This window comes from Schistocerca piceifrons, chromosome 6 (genome assembly GCF_021461385.2).
Source record: "Schistocerca piceifrons isolate TAMUIC-IGC-003096 chromosome 6, iqSchPice1.1, whole genome shotgun sequence".
Lineage (NCBI taxonomy): Eukaryota > Metazoa > Arthropoda > Insecta > Orthoptera > Acrididae > Schistocerca > Schistocerca piceifrons.
The window spans coordinates 582,860,127-582,879,700 of record NC_060143.1 but is presented as its reverse complement, the minus strand read 5'-3'; positions in this window follow the sequence as shown (position 1 = coordinate 582,879,700).

Below are 19,574 nucleotides of genomic sequence, written 5' to 3'. Positions count from 1 at the left end.
TGTCATGAAACAGGATTTTGCGGTGTACATCATTAAAACGAAAGCATTTTTCGCTGTGGAGGAATGATAATGATGAGATCCCATACTCCGAGGAACGTAGGGAACGAATCAGGAGACGCGCACCGCCGGCTAGGCAATGTCGTAGCGGAGCTGGTTTGCCATTGCCGTCCTCCGACCGTAAGGGAGATGAATGATGAAGACAACACAACACCCAGTCATCTCGAGGCAGAGAAAATCCCTGACCCTGCCGGGAATCGAACCCGGGACCCCCTGCGCGGGAAGCGAGAACGCTACCGCAAGAGCACGCGCTTCGGACTGTGAAGGAATCATCCCACGAAATTTCAACCACCAACTTTCTCCTCTGAATGCGAAAATACTGTTTTGACACCGACCTATATAGGGAGAAACGATCATATTAATAAAATAAGGAAAACCAGAGCTCTGTCTGTGCGCTGTTCGAGACTGGAACAATAGAAAAGTATTGTGCACGTGATTTGATAAACCCTCTGCCAGTGTCTTAATTGTGATTTGTGTAGTATCCATGTAGATGTAGATGTAGATGCATGTTAGGATACTTCCAATTTTTGTGGGAAATCTTTTTACGTTAAAACCGCTTTCCTCAGGTTGAGTTGCCAAGACTTTACAATGAGATTTCAAATGTGCAACAATATTTCGATAGATACAGGGTGTTAGAAAAAGGTACGGCCAAACTTTCAGGAAACATTCCTCACACACAAAGAAAGAAAATATGTCATGTGGACATGTGTCCGGAAAAGTTTACCTTCCATGTTAGAGCTCATTTTATTACTTCTCTTCAAATCACATTAATCATGGAATGGAAACACACAGCAACAGAACGTACCAGCGTGACTTCAAACACTTTGTTACAGGAGATGTTCAAAATGTCCTCCGTTAGCGAGGATACATGCATCCACCCTCCGTCGCATGGAATCCCTGATACGCTGATGCAGCCCTAGAGAATGGCGTATTGTATCACAGCCGTCCACAATATGAGCACGAAGAGTCTCTACATTTGGTACCGGGGTTGCGTAGACAAGAGCTTTTAAATGCCCCCATAAATGAAGGTCGAGGGGGTTGAGGTCAGGAGAGCGTGGAGGCCATGGGATTGGTCCGCCTCTACCAATCCATCGGTCACCGAATCTGTTGTTGCGAAGCGTACGAACACTTGGACTGAAATGTGCAGGAGCTCCATCGTGCATGAACCACATGTTGGGTCGTACTTGTCAGGGCACATGTTCTAGCGGCAAAGGTCGAGTATCCCGTATGAAATCAAGATAACGTGCTCCATTGAGCGTAGGTGTAAGAACATCGGGCCCAATCAAGACATCACCAACAATTCCTGCCCAAACGTTCACAGAAAATCTGTGTTGATGACGTGATTGCACAATTGTGTGCAGATTCTCGTCAGCCCACACATGTTGATTGTGAAAATTTACAATTTGATCATCAGAATCGAGGAAGTACAGTACATACTGGCGAAACTAAAATGAGCTCTAACATGGAAAGTAAGCGTTTCCGGACACACGTCCACATAACATCTTTTCTTTATTTGTGTGTGAGGAATGTTTCCTGAAAGTTTGGCCGTACCTTTTTGTAACACCCTGTATATTTGTGTCTAAGACCTTTTTTCGATTATGAAAGTAAATAAGTCACAGTTAAGTGGCAATTTTAGTGCAAAACTCTGCGAAATTTTCTGCGTCTGTCTGTATAACGACAGTTTGTGCCAGACAAAAATTACATTATGTCTTTAGCGCGCCAATAAGAATTAAATAAAACTAAATATTTGTTTTGTTTTCCATCTATGTCATTGAGAAATGTGAAATATAAAACCAAGTGGTATCGAATACTGTTGCGCTGCCATTTAAATGCGGCACGTTTGGTTTCCCCTCCTCCCCTTTCTCAGGCTCAGACAGCGTGGTGTGGCGGTGAGGGAAATGTGCACCGGGGGTTAGGACTGTAACCGAAGTAACGGCATTAGCTAAACGCGAGGGGGTCAACATTGTCTGTGCAGACAGGCCTGTGCTCACAGGAATTCTAATTTCCTGGCCATGTTTCCCCACCTCCCTGCCGAACACGGCGCGGTATGGCTGCCGCTGGCTGCGCGCTGGTATGGTACTCACTCCGCCTGCGCGGCGTCCTCTGCAGCAGCGCAGCGCGCCACGTCAACGCTGACGTCGCCGCCGTTATCTGATAGCCGCCGATCGTCGATACGGGACGATACAGCGCGGTACGAGCCGGCGGATGCGCAACCCATTAGCACGGCGGTGAACTCTGGTTCGTGGCTGCAGTGCAACAGCACAGCACACTATGGCGTAGAATATGGCATAGCATAGAGTAGTGGGTGCGAGCAGTGGGCCGCGTGTATACACTGCACACTTTACGATCAACATAACATGCGCAGCCGTTTCCCTGACTTGTATTTAACGCTCAGGGGCAATTCTGCTCGCAGCGACGCTTACAAATTTTCAGAGTTAATGGGAATCGTTTTTCACGCTGCAAGCGTTTGTTTGCTCGCTCCTACATTCAAAAGCTTGCTGCTACTATGTAACCGGGCTGGCTATGTTGATGCAAGGCTGTTGCCTAAATGCTCAGTTATTATTCGTGGATATGCTTGGAAGAAGTACAGGGTAAGCAAAAAAGCACTTTACAACTTTGGAATGCTGTAGAAATTTAGTAAGATAACTTGCAGAGTCGGGTCGGTAGATGTGTTATTTTACAGCAAACAACCTCACGTTTCACATAAAAGTGTCAAGTGTCATTTCCCTTCGATGTGACTACCATTTGTGGTATGGCAAACATCTCACCGGTAATCCATTTCATACCACAGTCCGCAGCTCGTGGTCTCGCGGTCGCGTTCTCACTACCCGAGCAGGGCGTCCCGGGTTTGATTCCCGGCGGGGTCAGGGATTTTCACCTGCCTCGAGGTGACTGGGTGTTTGTGTTGTCCTCATCATTTCATCCTTATTCATGAAAATGGCGAGATTCGGCTGAGCAAAGGTTGGGAATTTGTACGGGCTCTGATAACGCGCAGTTCTGCGCCTCCCAAGCCAAACATCATCATCATCCCACAGTTGCGGCATATCGGGCGTAATTTGTGCAACGGCAGCGTAGATTCGATTTTTCAGGTCGGCTACAGGAGGAACATACACACAGTCTTTAATGAAACCCCAGAGAAAGAAATCCAGTAGTCTCAAACCTCGGAAGCGAGGTCACCATACTATTGGCTCTTCACTGTCAATCCACCGATCTGTGGAGCAATTATCGAGGAAACCTCGAACACCCTCTCGGAAATCAGGTGGCCCACCGTCTTTCTGGTAGCAAACCATCCCATAACGGTCATCTTCATCGATCTGTGAAATTAAAAATTTTTCAAGCATATCCATACGCAATACCAGTGGCATTTTTCTCCGTGAAGAAGAAAGGGCCGCACACTTTCAGTTTGCTGAAGGCACAAAACACATTAACTTCGGAGCTGTCACGGATGTGTTTCAGGGTTGTACGTCGATTTTCGTTACCACATATTCTACAGTTGTGAGTTTTCACCGTACCATTGATATGAAACGTTGACTCAACGCTGAAGATTATTGTGTTGAACAATGTCTCGTCGTCCTCTATCATATGCAACATTTCCGCACAGACTTCCAAACGGGCAAACGTACCTGCATAACTAATGTGCAGTGCCATTGTGAACCTGTATGGTTTCAAGTATAAATGTCTACGCTATGCTCGCCAAACAGTCATTTGCTGAATGTCAGTTTTGCAAGATGAACGTTACGATGATTTTTTGTGGACTGCGGGCGAAGCTCTCCCTAACCAGTTCGACAATCATCAACACGAGGGCGACCTAGTGATTTATCATGAACAGCCCATCTCAACAAAGTTCTTGTGCCAAGAGAAAATTGTAGACAAGCTTGGAGGTTCTGTAGCGTATTCGGTTCGAAACTTACACCGTTACAGAGTTCGTTCCATGAAACCAAAACACATAAGAGCACGCTCTTTTTAGAGAAAGTAGCCATTTGAACTGTACACTACGTTGTCGCTTTTGGTGGTGGAGTGGGGTACTGACGCACTACGTGAATCAAACTTGAGGTTGTTTTCTACAAACTGCCGCATCTACCGATCCTGTAAATTACATCAACAAATCCAAAATTGTCAAGTCCTTTTTGATTCACCCCGTATTTACTGGGCACAGTAATTGTGCACAGCAACGCTTACAAATTTTTACAGTTAATGGGAACCGTTTCTCATGCTGAAAGCGTTTCTTTGCTTGTTCTTTAGCTCAGAGGTACGTTGCTACATCTGTAACCGTGCTGACTAGGTTGGTACGGGACTGTTGCCTAAATGCTTAGTTATTATTCGTGGATATGCTCAGAGGAAATATATGTGCAGGATATTCTAAATTTTTTAATCTTTAATTAGAATTCACCCTTGTTAAACAATTTTTTTCCTACAGAATTATCGTTGTTTACTATTACATTACAATCTTTTTATACTCTCCTTGAATAAGAAAATCACAATTATTAGTCATACATTTGCACATTTTTTCTTTATTAAAAATGGCTGTAAATCTTAAGTTTCGTCTAAATCTGGTAAATAATAATGGTCCTTTTCAAATTCTTCTAAAGTTTCTGTTAATTCTGTTAAAATTGTATCTAATTTAACATCACCTAATTCTGCTTTGTAAGGACTAGCAATGAGGATCTTATATTTTTGATTCATAATTTTCTAATAATTTGTCTAACACATTTTATTGTTTGTGTATTGGAATCTAATAAATAAGAAAGTTTTCCTTTAACTCCATGTTTTGCCAAATTAAATTTAGAAAATCGATATCTCAAACTGTTAAAACTTTCAAGCTTCTTTTACAAGAAACTGTCTATTTTTCATTCTTCCTTCACAATCTATAAAATCTGTTTTTTTTACAATCGTAATGTTGTCGCAAAATGACCCTGTAATTGGAGTAAATTGTCCTATACTTTTTCTCCTTTTGTATATATAAAATCTCCAATATTTGTAAAATTATTATTATTATTATTATTTAAATTATCTTTACTCAACAACAAACCAAATCTTTCATTAGTTGGCTCTGTTTTATTTCCAAGAAGATCTGTAATAGAATATTTTTCTTTATTTGTAGTACACATTTTGTTTTCAACTTCCAGTTAGATAGAAAATTTTTTTATTAGATTTGTGTAAAAGTAGTTAGAATTAGAAATGCAAAAGTCTTAGTACAATTCATTTTTTTTAAGAAGTGGTTGGAACTGGGTATTTGAATGCATAGCACTGTGCTAATTTACCTACATGAAAAAGGGAATTGAGGAAAAACATCCTTCTCATTTTTCTCTCAAAATTTTATGCACATTTTACAGAAAAATTTATGTTTTTTAGAATTTTTAAATGAAAAAAGTGAGCCAGAAATACAAATTTCGGAAAGTAGGATAAAATTGTGGGATCAGACTAAATTTTTTAAAAGTACAATAACTTTTTTACAGAATAAAAAATCAAAGATTTTAAAAAAGTTGAGCCAAAACCTACAAATTTATCCTGCTGATTTATTTTAAAATAAAGGAAGTATATAAAAACAAAAGAAATTACACAGTAAATGATAGTATCTATTAAGTACACAATAATCTGCAGTCAATATATTCCAGATATTCTCAAAATTTTACTGCAGCTCTTTGGCTTTAAACTTCATTATTATTCTCCTGATTGCAATAGTATAGTTACTTCTATGTAAAAAATTTATGTATAGAAATAAGAAAAAGTTATGGTACCTACGGAGTACCTGTTGCCTAAAATTTACACGCTGTTAGCCTTGGCATACCTCAATTAATTCCTACTGTTGTCCACTTTTGAAAGAACAGTTGTCCCATATGATACACTTACAGAAGAAAAGGCAATAAGGAAAAAGACAGTTTCTACGAAGACATAGAGTCAATATATGTTCGTAGGTTGTGAATGAGTTCCTAGGTGAATCCAGTAAGGAAGTAGGAAAAGAAAGCTTTTGAGACCCTCCATTGGCCCCCAAAGTCTAGACGATTCCTCCAACAACAACAGAATGCGACTAGGCAACCTGACTGCTTCAAAACACGGAGGGGTTATGAGTACCTATTTTCGTCGCAAAATTATTTATAAGATAACGTGGAAATCACCAGAAAAAAAACACAGAACCAAACAGACCACATATTAGTGCATGCTAGATACAGAAGTATTATTGAAAATGTAAAATCGCAAAGAGATGCAGAAATAGGATCAGAACACTATCATCTGCTGACAACTGTTCGTGAAAGGATAGAATGCAGAGACTACAGGAGAAGAGATGCTGACTGGAAAATAAAGACATGACTTCTGAAAGATTTCCACATTTAGGGTAGACATGCAATTGAAATTTGAAACGAGTTTGCTGCTCTAGTAGAAGAGCGAGGTGATGTAGATAAGTTATGGTCCACGTTCTAGATCAAAGTCAAACACGCAGCAGATGAAGTGCTGCAACCGTTTAAGGGGAGGAGGAGGAGGAACAGAGGATGGTTTAACGGTAAGTGTAGACATGTAGTCAAGAAGAGAAAAGCGGCTAAAATGTTATGGCTGACAAACGGACAATCTGAATACATGGAGGTAGCTAGAGAAGCAAGAAAAGTCCTCCGAACGGAAAAGCGATAGTATATAAACAGCAAGATAACACTGGCAGAAAAGAATCGAACAGCAGGCAATACAAGAGACTTTCACAGGACAGTCAGTTCTTCAAGGAAGGACGTAAAGGTAGGATTTGCGTGATCAAAGACTGAGAAGGACGAATGGTTATAAATGAAATAAAAGCTGTGGAGGAATGGAAAAACTATTTCTAAAACCTCTGTTATGTGGACGACATGATCAGCAGCGTTGTGACAGCAGCATCAGAAGAAGAAGAATTGGACGGAGAAGTCAGAATAACGATACCAACACTGGAGAATGAACTGCCGAGCATGGAAGACGTAGGAGAAGCCATAAAAATTCTGAAGAGAGGAAAGGCACCTAGAGTAGATGGCATGCCTGCAGATATGCTGATCGAGGGAAGAGATATCCTACAAGAGAGAGAATACCATGTAATCAGCTTAATTTTGAGGAGACAAAGGATCCCAGCAGAATGGAAGCAGTCTGTAATCTGTCCAGTACTAAAGAAAGTAGACACAATAAGATGCAGCAACAATACAGGAATTACCTTACTATACACAGCTTATCCTGAGCATGTTGTTGCTGAAGCGGCTAACTCCAACAAGCAGGATTTAGGAAGGGAAGATCAGCCATACACCAACTACATGTAATAAGGCAAATGCTACCAAAGAGATGGGAATTACGCAGAGATGTGCACTGTCTCTTTATGGACTTCTGAAAGCACACGATAGTGTGAACAGGCAAGCAATATGGAAAAAATCTGGAAAGGGCGCAGGTTCCTAGAAAACTTATAAAAATAGCACAAGCATGTCTGCAAGAGAGAACATGCATGGTGAAGGTAAAAAGAAAGATGTCAGACAAGTTCAAGATGGAGACTGGATTGCGACAAGGGACTGCCTGTCCATCCCTCTCCTTCTGGTTCTGGAAAGAGCACTAGCAAAAGTAATAAGGCTGGAGACAGGAATTCGGCTGGATAGAAGAATCAACGCACTCTGGCTTATGCAGATGATGTAGTTTTAACAGCACAGAATGAGCAAGACCTGTTCAGATGGCAAGAGTGTTAATGGAAGAGGCAATGAGAGCAAGCCTGAAGATAGATAAGACCAGTTACCTTGTTGTGAGCAGAGAGCACGATGACAACCCTTGAAATGTAGATGGTAACATCTTTGGAAGGTTAAGAGAGCTGAAATGTCTTGGGACAGTACTCGAAAAGCTGTTGAAGTCCCGGCTATAACAAGATCGAAAGAAAACTAATGACATTTAAGGATGTTGTTCTGAGGCAGATTTTTGGGGCAATGAAATATGGATACGACTGGAGAAAAAGGAAAAACCGCGAACTGCTGAAATTGTGCAGGTCGCTCGACATAGTGGCTACGATTAGAGAATACTGAAGTTGTACGGGGTCGTACTGCGGCGAGAAGGCCAAATCACCAGGTAGATGGTGGAAGAAGATATCAGAGGCAATAGATCGAGGGGGAGACCACGGCTGAGATGGACTGACGAAATCAGAGTGGATATGTGTACGATTTGACTAGCTGGGGAGGACTACGTGGACCAAGGAAGATGAAGGAGGCTGACCAGTGAGGACAAAAACCGAGTACGGTTTGTGTGAGCAACCTAGTAACTAACTCAGTTTGATGCTCTATAAATCTTGAACAAATAGTGCTATTACTAGCTGTAATTATCTCATTCCATACGCCTCTTCGAGATTTAAATAAAAGTATCAAATAACTTTGTGGGTTCTCATGTCCGTGTTGTGTGAGTGGGTCCGCTTGAGGACGGTGACCGGCTGGAGCAGAGCACCCCCACACCTTCAGTCTGGCTCATGCTGTCTGTCTCCCACCACTGTGGCAGAGGTGGCCGCCTCCACTTGCCGGTCAGACGTTCGTGTGCGCCACTACACGGGGGAAATAAACAGCAGGAAACGAAAAGGAGAAATAAAATGATCCTAACGACATATGGCCAGAAATACAGGGGAGGTTCACTCACTTGAAGACAGAGATAATAGATATATGAAGTCTTCACGGGTTGTCAGCCGAGTAGCATCGTCGTCTCGTAACAACGTTTCGATAGAATGCGTCTCCATCACCTTCAGGCGAAGTGTCGGGACATCGTGCTCTCATCTACTACTTTCCCCTCTTTGGCGAAGTGTGAGGGGGAGTTTGCAGCCTTTCGGCTTTTACTCCCCTGTGTACTTGTGTGTGTGATTATTTCTGAACTTTTTGGTGTCTGTGAGATGTGATGATTGTTCTGTGTGTGTCTGGTACTTGCCTGAGGTTTGGCGAGATAGTTGTGGTAATTTGGGTAGAAGTAGGATTTGGGAATGGATATTGGGATTTTATCTTCAACTTAGCCGTTGAAGATCGTCATGGGGCGATTGTGTTTATCGCGGGTCATGTCGTACCGACCTAGGATCGGGACATCGTCGGTCGTGGGCTTATATCTCTGCTGGACCGCTCTCCGCTTCCCGCGGCCGGCCAATCACACGCCCGCGGAATCGCCCGATGCGCATGGATCGGCCGGCGGAGGTGGGGAGGGGGGGGGGGGACGCATGCGCGGGGTTCGAGTCCCGGCGTCCGTCTCTGTCTGCTCCGTCCGCGGCCCTTGGTGGAAAGGAACGTTCTTCTCTGATTTTCCTGGCTGCAGGCTCCCAGGCTGTGAGCTTTACAGACCTTAATCAGATGGTCATATGGGTAGAGTTTACAGGGTGCACAGGAGACTTAGTGGATGAAGTTCTGATAGGTAAAACATCTCTGGAAATGTGATGTAAAATAAATTTGGAGGTCGGATGACATTCAGATTTTCCATGTCACAGCACACAGACACTATAGACAATGAGCTCTTACCAGTGTGCTCTACAGGAGTCCAAAGTATGGGCAATGTTTAGAGTACTCGTAGTCAGCTTCTCTTCTACCTAGCAAAGAACATCCTCGTCAAAGTTGAGAGTTTATCGTGTCCGTGGAATACCACAGTCAACCGTCCTAGTTGCGGATATGATCAAAAGTATCCGGGCACCTGGCTGAAAATGACTTACAAGTTCCTGATGCCCTCCATCGGTAATGCTGGAATTCAATATGGTGTTGGCCCACCCTTCGTCTTGATGATAGCTTCCACTCTCGGAGACATACGTTCAGTCAGGTACTGGAAGATTTCTTGGGGAATAGCACCCCATTCTTCACGGAGTGCTGCACTGAGAAGAGGTATCGATGTAGGTCGGTAAGGCCTGGCACGAAGTCGGCGTTTCAAAATAATCCAGAAGCGTTCTATAGGATTCAGGTCAGGACCCTGTGCAGGCCAGTGCATTACTGGGATGTCTCTGTCGTGTAACCACTCCGCCACAGGCCGGGCATTATGAACAGGTGCTCGATCGTACTGAAAGAAGCAATCGCCACACACAGAAATACAGTGTCCTTTTGAAGTCACGTACCATTTTCCAGTTGAAGAGTTGATTAAGCGCTATAAACAACATGAACATACATTCAAACATTTCTTAATACAAATTTAGTGCATTTCATTGCGATGACCTTTCAAAAGTAGACACATGTCCCATTATTCCTGCGTAACCAGCAACATCCTCGTAGCATAGCTGACGTAATTTGTCCCACAGCTGCCAAAATGCAGTTTCTTTAGTTCTTGAAGTTTACTGATTATCACTTGATTCACCTAGATTTGATAAGTTCCCACACGAGAAAATCCATATTCGTCCGCCCAAGTCCTACAGTTATTTCCGTCCACAGACGTGAAATGTTGCTCATCACTGAACAGAATGTGCAGCATTAAATTTGCATTTCTAACAGCATCCAATAAGTCACAGCACATAGCCCGTCTGGCGGCATAGCCATCGTCTTTAAGTTTATGGACGATTTCATTGTGTGTGTGTGGGGGGAGGGGGGGAAGGGGGGGGGCTATTCCTCAGCTACTTCTTTGTTTAGTCTTCTGGTTGTTGGTGCGTGGCTGCGAGTAAGTTTCGTCTGCCCCACCTGGGCTTACTGAATGCTGACCAGTTCGCATGAATTTCTTGACCATGTTCTTAATCTCACCTCTGTTCGGAAACGGTTTGTGAAATTTAAGCTCCAAATTGTTTCACGCCTCTTCGCTGTTCTTCCGCAGCTGTTGTTCCTTCTAGATTACCTGGAAAAAAGTCAAAAATTTTGTGGTTAACGCAGAAATGGCAAGGAACTTTATGAACACTATATTTACGAGTACATTTTGCCACGCACTACTCAACACGAGTAGTTTAAAAATTGTCTCTTGAAACTTTTTACAGGAACTTAAGTTTCATTAGTGGACTAATAATATAGATCTAGATGTAAGAATGTTTCTGTTTCCTACAAATGGAAAACTGAAGAACACAGCAACGTCAACGAAGAAATAGATTTGAGGTTCAGGAGGGAGGTAGTGGGGAATTTTATCCAAACTAAACTTTTATGATCGGCTACCGATAAGGTGACAGACAAAAAATGCCTAGTTAAAAGCGGTACATCCGCAAAATATTTCTATTCAAAGATAATGTGAGCGTTACGTTTCATACTACTTCCTATAAAATGGAAGTATAAGCCGTACATTTGATGTCACTGCTTGGTAAAGGAATTATGATTCTTTTCGGTGAAAGGAGGCAGAAAATTGGGCACTCCCGTGGCGAGGAAGCTGTGAGTGACGGGGCGAATCCCGGCAAACGTGGCCCGGAAAATTAGGTGGGGAACCCACCAGCATCGTTTTCCTTTATCGCCGCTGTGATAATTCGCTCAGCAGAGAGAGGGAGAGCGAGAGCGAGTGCGTGTGTGTGTGTGTGTGTGTGTGTGTGTATGTGTGTGTGTGTGAGAGAGAGAGAGAGAGAGAGAGAGAGAGAGAGAGAGAGAAAGAAAGACAGAAAGTGAGAGTTTCCAGTCGCAGTGGGAGTCATTCGCACGCTCACTGAAGGCAACGGTACACTTGCCTCTTACGTGAAGCCGCACAGTAACAGCATCTCCAGTTTTTGATAAGGTTTTCATTTTCTTTTTTCATTTCATTTATTGCATTTTTAAAGACGCGTTACCTGTAAGGTGCAGTCAAATTAAAACGAGACATCTGGATAAAGGTAAGTAAACTATCTATTATTTCAAAACTAATCGCCGTAACTGTCAATACATTTGTCCTGCTGTGACACAAGACGGTCAGTGCCTTCATGAAAAAAATGTTTGCGGTTGCCTATGGAACCATAGCTGTAGCCATGCCTAGAGTCTTGCTACAGGGCTCGAAAAATATGGAACATTCTGGTAAGCGTACATGTTGCCAAGGCTGTTTCGTCTACACTGCACAAATTTCACTTTGAGGCTCTTACAAATCCTCTATTCATTCTCGACCTCTCCCCATGCGATTTCCATACTATTGGAGCCCTGAAGAAACGCATTCGTGACCGTCGATTTGCTTCGGAAGAAAAGATGGATGCCTGGGTACCATCATGGCTTCGTATGCAACCGTAAACATTTTTCTATGAAGGTATTGACCGTCTTGTGTCAGGTACTTTTTTCCATCAGTCTCCTTTTCAGTTGACTGTCCCTTATAGTATTTTAAAACAGTCCATATATTTTACAGTTCTAATCATGTAACTGCATAATTTTCCGTTATAGAAGCAAGTTTCGTTTTCAGCGGAAGAAAAATAAAGATAATAACAATAAGTCAAAATAAAGTTGAACGAAATAATAACTGCTAATTAGTTTAAAGAAACCGAATACGTTAAGCAAAAATTTAATAATTTATGAGAGTGTAAAAGGAGGATGGAAGGGGCCTTTTTCTTTCGATTTGACTCTACAAGTAATATTTTTATTTTGTATTGTATGGGTCGGTTTCCAAAATGAATTAATTGAATTAATTAGTTTCCTAAATAAATTTCCTAAACTAATTACACTCTGTAAGCGACCCTTGGGCAATAGTAGGGGGTTAGTGCTTACAGATTATAGCGACACTCAATTCTAGGACAGTTATTGTAGTAGTTAGCACTGTCAGTGCTTATGAGGTCCGTGAGGAAGATACAACTCCGAATGGGGCCATCGAGTAATGCGTTTATGACCAGTATCTCCTCTATTTGTAAAATTTGGTGTAACTCTGTTTGTACGTATTTCTTTCTCTAATATCTACGTATGTACGTTTGTCTTACGGGTTACCTTGTCTTAGTGTGTGTCCGCTTCATTTTCTGTCTCTGTATCGTTGTTGTATGACGTTTCATTTTATCCGTCCTCACTGCTGTCATTTAGTGTTATAGTTACCTGATGAATCACTACAACATCCGCCGTATAGCGCGCAGGTCAGTTTCTGCTTCGAATTGTCATTTATTGTAATTTAATAACATTTACAACCAAAGCGGCAAGTAGCCGGATCTTTACCGAGTGCAACTCTTTCACGGCTGAAGGCCTCCAACAAGAAATCTTAACAAGATAAAAATCCAATTAAGATAGCAATAAAATAATTTAAAGAAGCAACATATGCAAGGTGCAATACCATTGGCTGAGGGCCACAATTAAACTTCAAAATGCTTAAAAGATATTACCATAATCTTTAAAGGCAGAAGGCCTCAGTGTTTAAGCTTGAAAATTAATTTTGTAAAATTTTAAGAAAACCAAACAAATAACCATAAGCCTAAAATCTACAATAGTAGACTACAGATAATTAAACACCGGTGGCATTCAGACAGCATCCAGAGAGGTCGGTGTACTTAGATGAGGCAGGTGGTGAGCCCAACTATACTTGCTCCGGCGGAAACCAACCAGGGGACAGCCACGGACCGACCGACACAACAGCGGCAACAGGTGAGGAAAGGACGCTGCCTGAAATTACGTTGGTGGCCAGTGCAAGTAATCGGAACACTAACGGCCACAAGGCAGAAAATTCCGCCGGTACACCTGAGTTTGCCTGCTCCGCAGCAACCGACCGACTCCCCCAGAATGCCGACATCATCTAAAATAGTTGCCAGGAAATAACGCCAACTACACACACAACCCGAAAAACACTGCACGAAGACCTGAACGACATCCAGCAGTAACTAAACTCACACGAAGACAAGTCGGGAGTCGATGCACACACACACACAGAGCCGACTCATGAACGATCGGCGAGCCAAAACTCGTCGTCCTGTAGGACGACCGACCGACGATCCACCAAGACCGTGGCCCGGCTCAAGTGATGCGTGGCGGCAATGGTCGGCCGAGCCATGTCGACGCAGACCTCACTGCTGTTCCAACCCGACTGCACCAGTGCCGCATTGCAACTCACCGACTGGCAAGTACGGACTGCGCTACGGACGCGTTCCAATTGACTGGCAGAACCGAACTCGCGACGCGAACTCCCGATCCGAACTGCTTACGACAGACAACCAGTGGGAAGTAATAGCAGTCGAGCAAAGATACTACGAGAGGGGATATATCGATACGCGCTGCTAACGCCGATCACGGTCTGGTAAAGCAGCAGCTCAGTGACAGTAGTAATTTAAATTAACGTAGTGAGATGGAAGTACGTTAAAAACGGGGTGTAAAATACATCATGGCGGGAACACGAGCCACGCACGGCTCAGCGGGTGTTCGGTTTTCATTTTACTGCCCCTTATAATTGATGATGCTATCGTTGGGTCAACGTGGAAACACGTAGAGATCGTCTGCCCCAGATCCATTGTTGAACACTTTGTGCTGCACGGTGAGCTCCGAAACACTTGTACTTGAACCACCATTGCGGCCTGTTGTGATATCTGTCGCAGGTCGCCGCCTATCCTGCTTCACAGAGCGGTAAGTCTCCTACCTTTACTCTCTGTGATGAAGCGTAGGAATCGGACAGCTTGTCGACCACTCGTGGTTTCATCGTTCTTCAACGACTTTCCTTAGATGCTCACGCCAGTAGCACGGGAACAACATACACAGATGGCGGTAGTATCGGCTACGCGAGGTAAAAATGGGTAGTGCATTGGCGGGGCTGTCTTTTGAAATCAGGTGATTCATATGAAAATATTCCCGACGTGATCATGGCCACACGACGGGAGTTACCACACATTAAACCCTGAATGGTAATTGGAGATAGATATTCCATTTCGGAAATCGTTAAGGAGTTCAATATTCCGAGTCAAGAGTGTGCCGAGAATACCTAATTTCAGCCAATGTCTCTCACTACGTAAAACGCAGTGGCCGGCGGCCTTCACGTAACGACCGAGGCAGTGGCGTTTACGTAGAATCGTGACTGCCAACAGACGAGCAACACCGTGTGAAATAGCCGTAGAAATCAATCTGGGACGCACGGTGAATGTATCCGTCGGATAGTGCGCCGAAATTTGGCGTTAACGGAGTATGGCTGCAGACGACCGACACGAGTGCCTTTGTTAACATAACAACAACTGCGGCGGCTCTCCTGGTTCGTGACCGTATCAGTTTGATGCCAGACGACTGGAAAACATTGACCTGGTCAGATGAGTGCCGATTTCAGTTGGTAAGAGGTGATGGTAGGATTCGAGTGTGGCGCAGACCCCACGAAACCGTGGACCCAAGTTGTCAACGACACACCTTGCAAGGTGGTGGTGGCTCTGCAATGGTGTGGTCTGCGTTTACATGGAACGGACTGAGTCTCTAGTTCATCTGAACCAATCTTCGACAGCAAATGGTTGTGTTCGGTTACTTGAAGACCAACCATCTGCAACCATTCATAGACTTCATGTTACAAGAAAAGGGCGAAATTGTTATCGATGACAGTGACCCCTGTCACTGGGTCACAGTTGATTGTGAATGGTTTGAAGAACGTTTGGCATTTCGAGCGAATGATTTGGCCACTCAGATCGCCCGAAACGAATCCCACCGACCATTTATCGGACATAATCGAGAGGTCATCTCGTGCACAAAGTCCTGGACCGGCACCACTTTCGAAGGCTGTAGTCGAGGCATGGCTCACTATTTCTGCAGAGGACCTCCAACTACTTGTTGAGTCCATGCCACCTCGAGCTGCTGCATGACACCGGTAAAAAGGAGGGCCCTACACAATGTTAGGCGGTATCCATTGACTTCTGTCACTTCACTGTATTGTCTCCCTACGTCGCAAACCCGCAACCCTACCAGCAGTCGCTCAGTGTCGCGTTGGGCGGTGGCCAGAATGCTCTGCCTCGTCAGCGTTTCGTTTCCCTTGCTCTTAAGCAAGTTAATGGAGTTGGAGCGCGCGTCGATGTTATAACAATGATTAAGTTGGGCATCCTCATTTCCTTCTCCCTCTTCATTCGATTTTCCTGCGTCGCACTTCCCTAAATCTACCACGTGCTGTTCGATAATAACTGCCATTGAGTATGGAGGCGGTGCTCGAAACAGTACTGTGGTGTCACCGCCACACACCACACTTGCTAGGTGGTAGACTTTTAAATCGGCCGCGGTCCGCTAGTATACGACGGACCCGCGTGTCGCCACTATCAGTGAATCCAGACCGAGCGCCGCCACACGGCAGGTCTATAGAGACGTACTGGCACTCGCCCCAGTTGTACAGACGACGTTGCTAGGAAAGGTTCACTGACAATTACGCTCTCATTTGCCGAGACGATAGTTAGCATAGCCTTCAGCTAAGTCAATTGCTACGACCTAGCAAGGCGCCATTTATCCTTTGCTATGTATCTAATGAAGCATGTACAGTAACAAGACCAATGTTCACCAATTGTGGATTAAAGTTAAGTATTCCAGCAGCTACGTACTTTTCTTTATAGCGTTCATTACGTATCCTGTTTCAGACCTCACGCCAGCCTGCGTGAGTTTAAGCGCGTGCCTTTCGGTTACCCGTCACTGTGGATTGGTTGTCTTGCCAGTCCACAACAAGTACCTTGTGGGCAGATGCCCGCCCCGCTCAGTATCACAGGCGCTGCTGTCGCCTAGAGACAGATGTACCCTCGCTCTGCTCGCCGACACACCTCCCCGTTCATCAGAGGGTGTGCGCCGTGACATTTGTCTGATACGAACCTGATGACGTTACAAACTATCAGAGATGATTGCGTGGGTTAAAGGTGTCAGTTTAAGGTAAGGAACCCTGCTCCGGAAACGACCGGGTCAGAAGTTACAAGCAAAAATGTTTTGACACCTCTGTCAGTGGACCTCTTCTAACGCAAGTTGTTTGCATTCCATATTTGGAGAAGTTTTAGTATGGACCTACGTTTATCTACTAAACATAGGCACTAAATTGCTTACCGTGAGAGCTTATGAACAAGTCTTCATCTTTGCAATAGTGAAATACATTTCTTTTACTGAACAAGTCATTATGGCGGTTGAGGCGGGCCGGCCACGCCGAGCCACAATGTGCGTGAAACGCCCGCTAAACCCGCTGGGCAGAACAGGTGATGAGGATTGTGGAAAGGCCCAAAGTTTCACCTTAAAACTGGAATTTATTGCAATTTAATAACACATTTACAACCAAATCGGCACATAGCCGAACTTTTACGAGTTTCAAACTCCAAATATTTCACAACTGAAGGACTCCAAACAAGAAATCTCAAAAATCAACAAGGTAAATTTCAAGTGACTGAAAACACGCAGTTACAATTACAAATAAAATAATTAATATATATATATCACAGCTAGGCTCAAAGCCTCAAGGCAAGGGTGGATAGACAAACATACACAAGATGCAATACAAACGGCTGAAGGCCCACAATTAATTTTCCTCAATTTAAAAAAAAAATATAACCATAAGCCTTATGTTTTAAGTAGCTGAAATCGGGCTAAAAGAAAAGACAACACAACGGCAATATCCTTTCAGCAAATATCCACTTGCTGGAATTCAAACTTACTTACATAAAACACAGTAAAATCAAGAATTTTTTTATCGTTGGTTGTGATAGATTATAAATAGACAGTTAAACACCGGTGAGAAAGACAGTAAAGACAACAGCACTCAGAAGCCTCCAGGGGGCCGGTCTGCCCTCCTTCACTTAGGTGACACAGGTGGTGAGCCCAACTGCACTCGATCCGTCGGAATCCAAGCATGGGTCAGCCACGGACCGACCGACAAAACGACTTGCTTGCCACCAATCGCTACATGAGAACTCAAACACAAAATGTTACGGACGTAATTATCCACAATCAAATATGTATGTGTATTAAGCTGTCAAAACTACACACCGTCTTGGACAGTGATAACAGGTGAGTAAAAGATATGGCCTGAAAGTATGTTAGTGCCCAGCGCAGGTAATCGGAACACTAAAGACCACAAGGCAGAAAATTCCGCTGGTGCACTTGAATTGTAGTCAACCAATATAGTTAATTGCACCGCATGGAGGCTAAATTTCAGCAATACAAACATTCGGTGTTGCTCACAGGAAAACCTCCCTAACAGCGAACCACCGAAACGAACCACACAACATAAAAGGACGTGGCTTGGGTACTTAAAACATTACTCAACTTGGACGTCCTGCGTCGGTGAACCACGAAGCTCGTAGCGATCGGACCGCTCCACACACGCTTCAACACTGTGCAGGGACCGCCAGTGGACCCAGCCGACTGCACCGTGCGGAGATAACTTCCCTGGTCCGCCTCAACCGACCGACTCCTCTCAGAATGCCGACAACATCTAAAATAGTCGTCAATGCAAATAACGCCAACTACACGCACAACCTGACAAACACTTGCACGAAGACCTGAACCATACCCAACAGTAACTAAGCATACACGAATGCAAAACGGGAGTCGATGCACACACACAGCCGACCCATGAACGATCGACTTGCAAAAACGCGTCGTCCGGTAGGACGACCGACCGACGATCCACCAAGACCGTGGCGGCAATGGTCGGGCGAGCCATGTCGACGCAAACCTCACTGCTCCAACCCGACTGTACTAGTGCCGCATTGCAACTCACCGAGTGGCAGATCTGGACTGCGCTCCAGACGCGTTACAACTGACTGGCAGCCCGAACTCCCGAGCCGAACTCGCTTACCACAGACAACGACCGGGAAGTAATAGCAGTCGAGCAAAGATACTACGAGAGGGGATGTATCGATACGCGCTGCTAACGCCGATCACGGTCAGGCAAAGCAGCAGCTCAGTGACAGTAGTAATTTGAATTAACGTAGTGAGGTGGAAGTACGTTAAAAACTGGGCGTTAATTACATGATGGCGGGAACACGAGCCACGCGCGGCTCAGTGCGAACCGCGTGCGGGCCGACCTTCGGGCTGTCTCAACTTTGCTCAGTCCTTCTCGAAAGTACCCGCTACAGCGCGACATTTTATTTAGTATTCCGGAGTAGCATTTTTCGGCCGGCACTACTGTCTTCAGACCGGCAGAATGCTACTGTCCCTTCGCTATTTCCCCGTGATATGACGGACGTTCACTGGCCCAGTGGCTGTCTGCACAAAGAGAGGCAGTCTAGTGATCTATGTACACATGTCTTTAAAAATGAATGCGAATGACAGAAGAAAGGGATAAGAATTCTCAATATCTATTATGTAGTTGAATGATGGACGCGCACTGCAACTTTGCTGTGAAACAACATTACAAAGCCATTCAGAAAGAATTTAAAGACTTATTTGACAATGTAAGAGCAACGAATTACAACGACCAACAGGCGGCGTTCATTCCTCTGTACATCAAGAACAACTTTGCGCTAATTTGCAGCCATGGAGGACGTAAAGAAATTAAACTGGATTTTTGAAGTCGCCCACACTATTCCACTGTCTGTTGCAACAGCTTTCGACGGACCTAAACGAAGAATAATAAGACTTTACATATTAGAGCAAAGTACGTTAGTTACGTCAAGGGGGATGCCTGAAACAATTTTTCGATTTAAATTTGCTGAATTTATGAAGGAAAAAGAGTGCAGAAACGAAAATTAGAGGACCCGGAATGGGTTTCAGATGTCGCATTTTAAGTACACTTGACTGCGCATTGCCCACTGTAAGACATTGCAAGGCGAGAAACAACTTCAT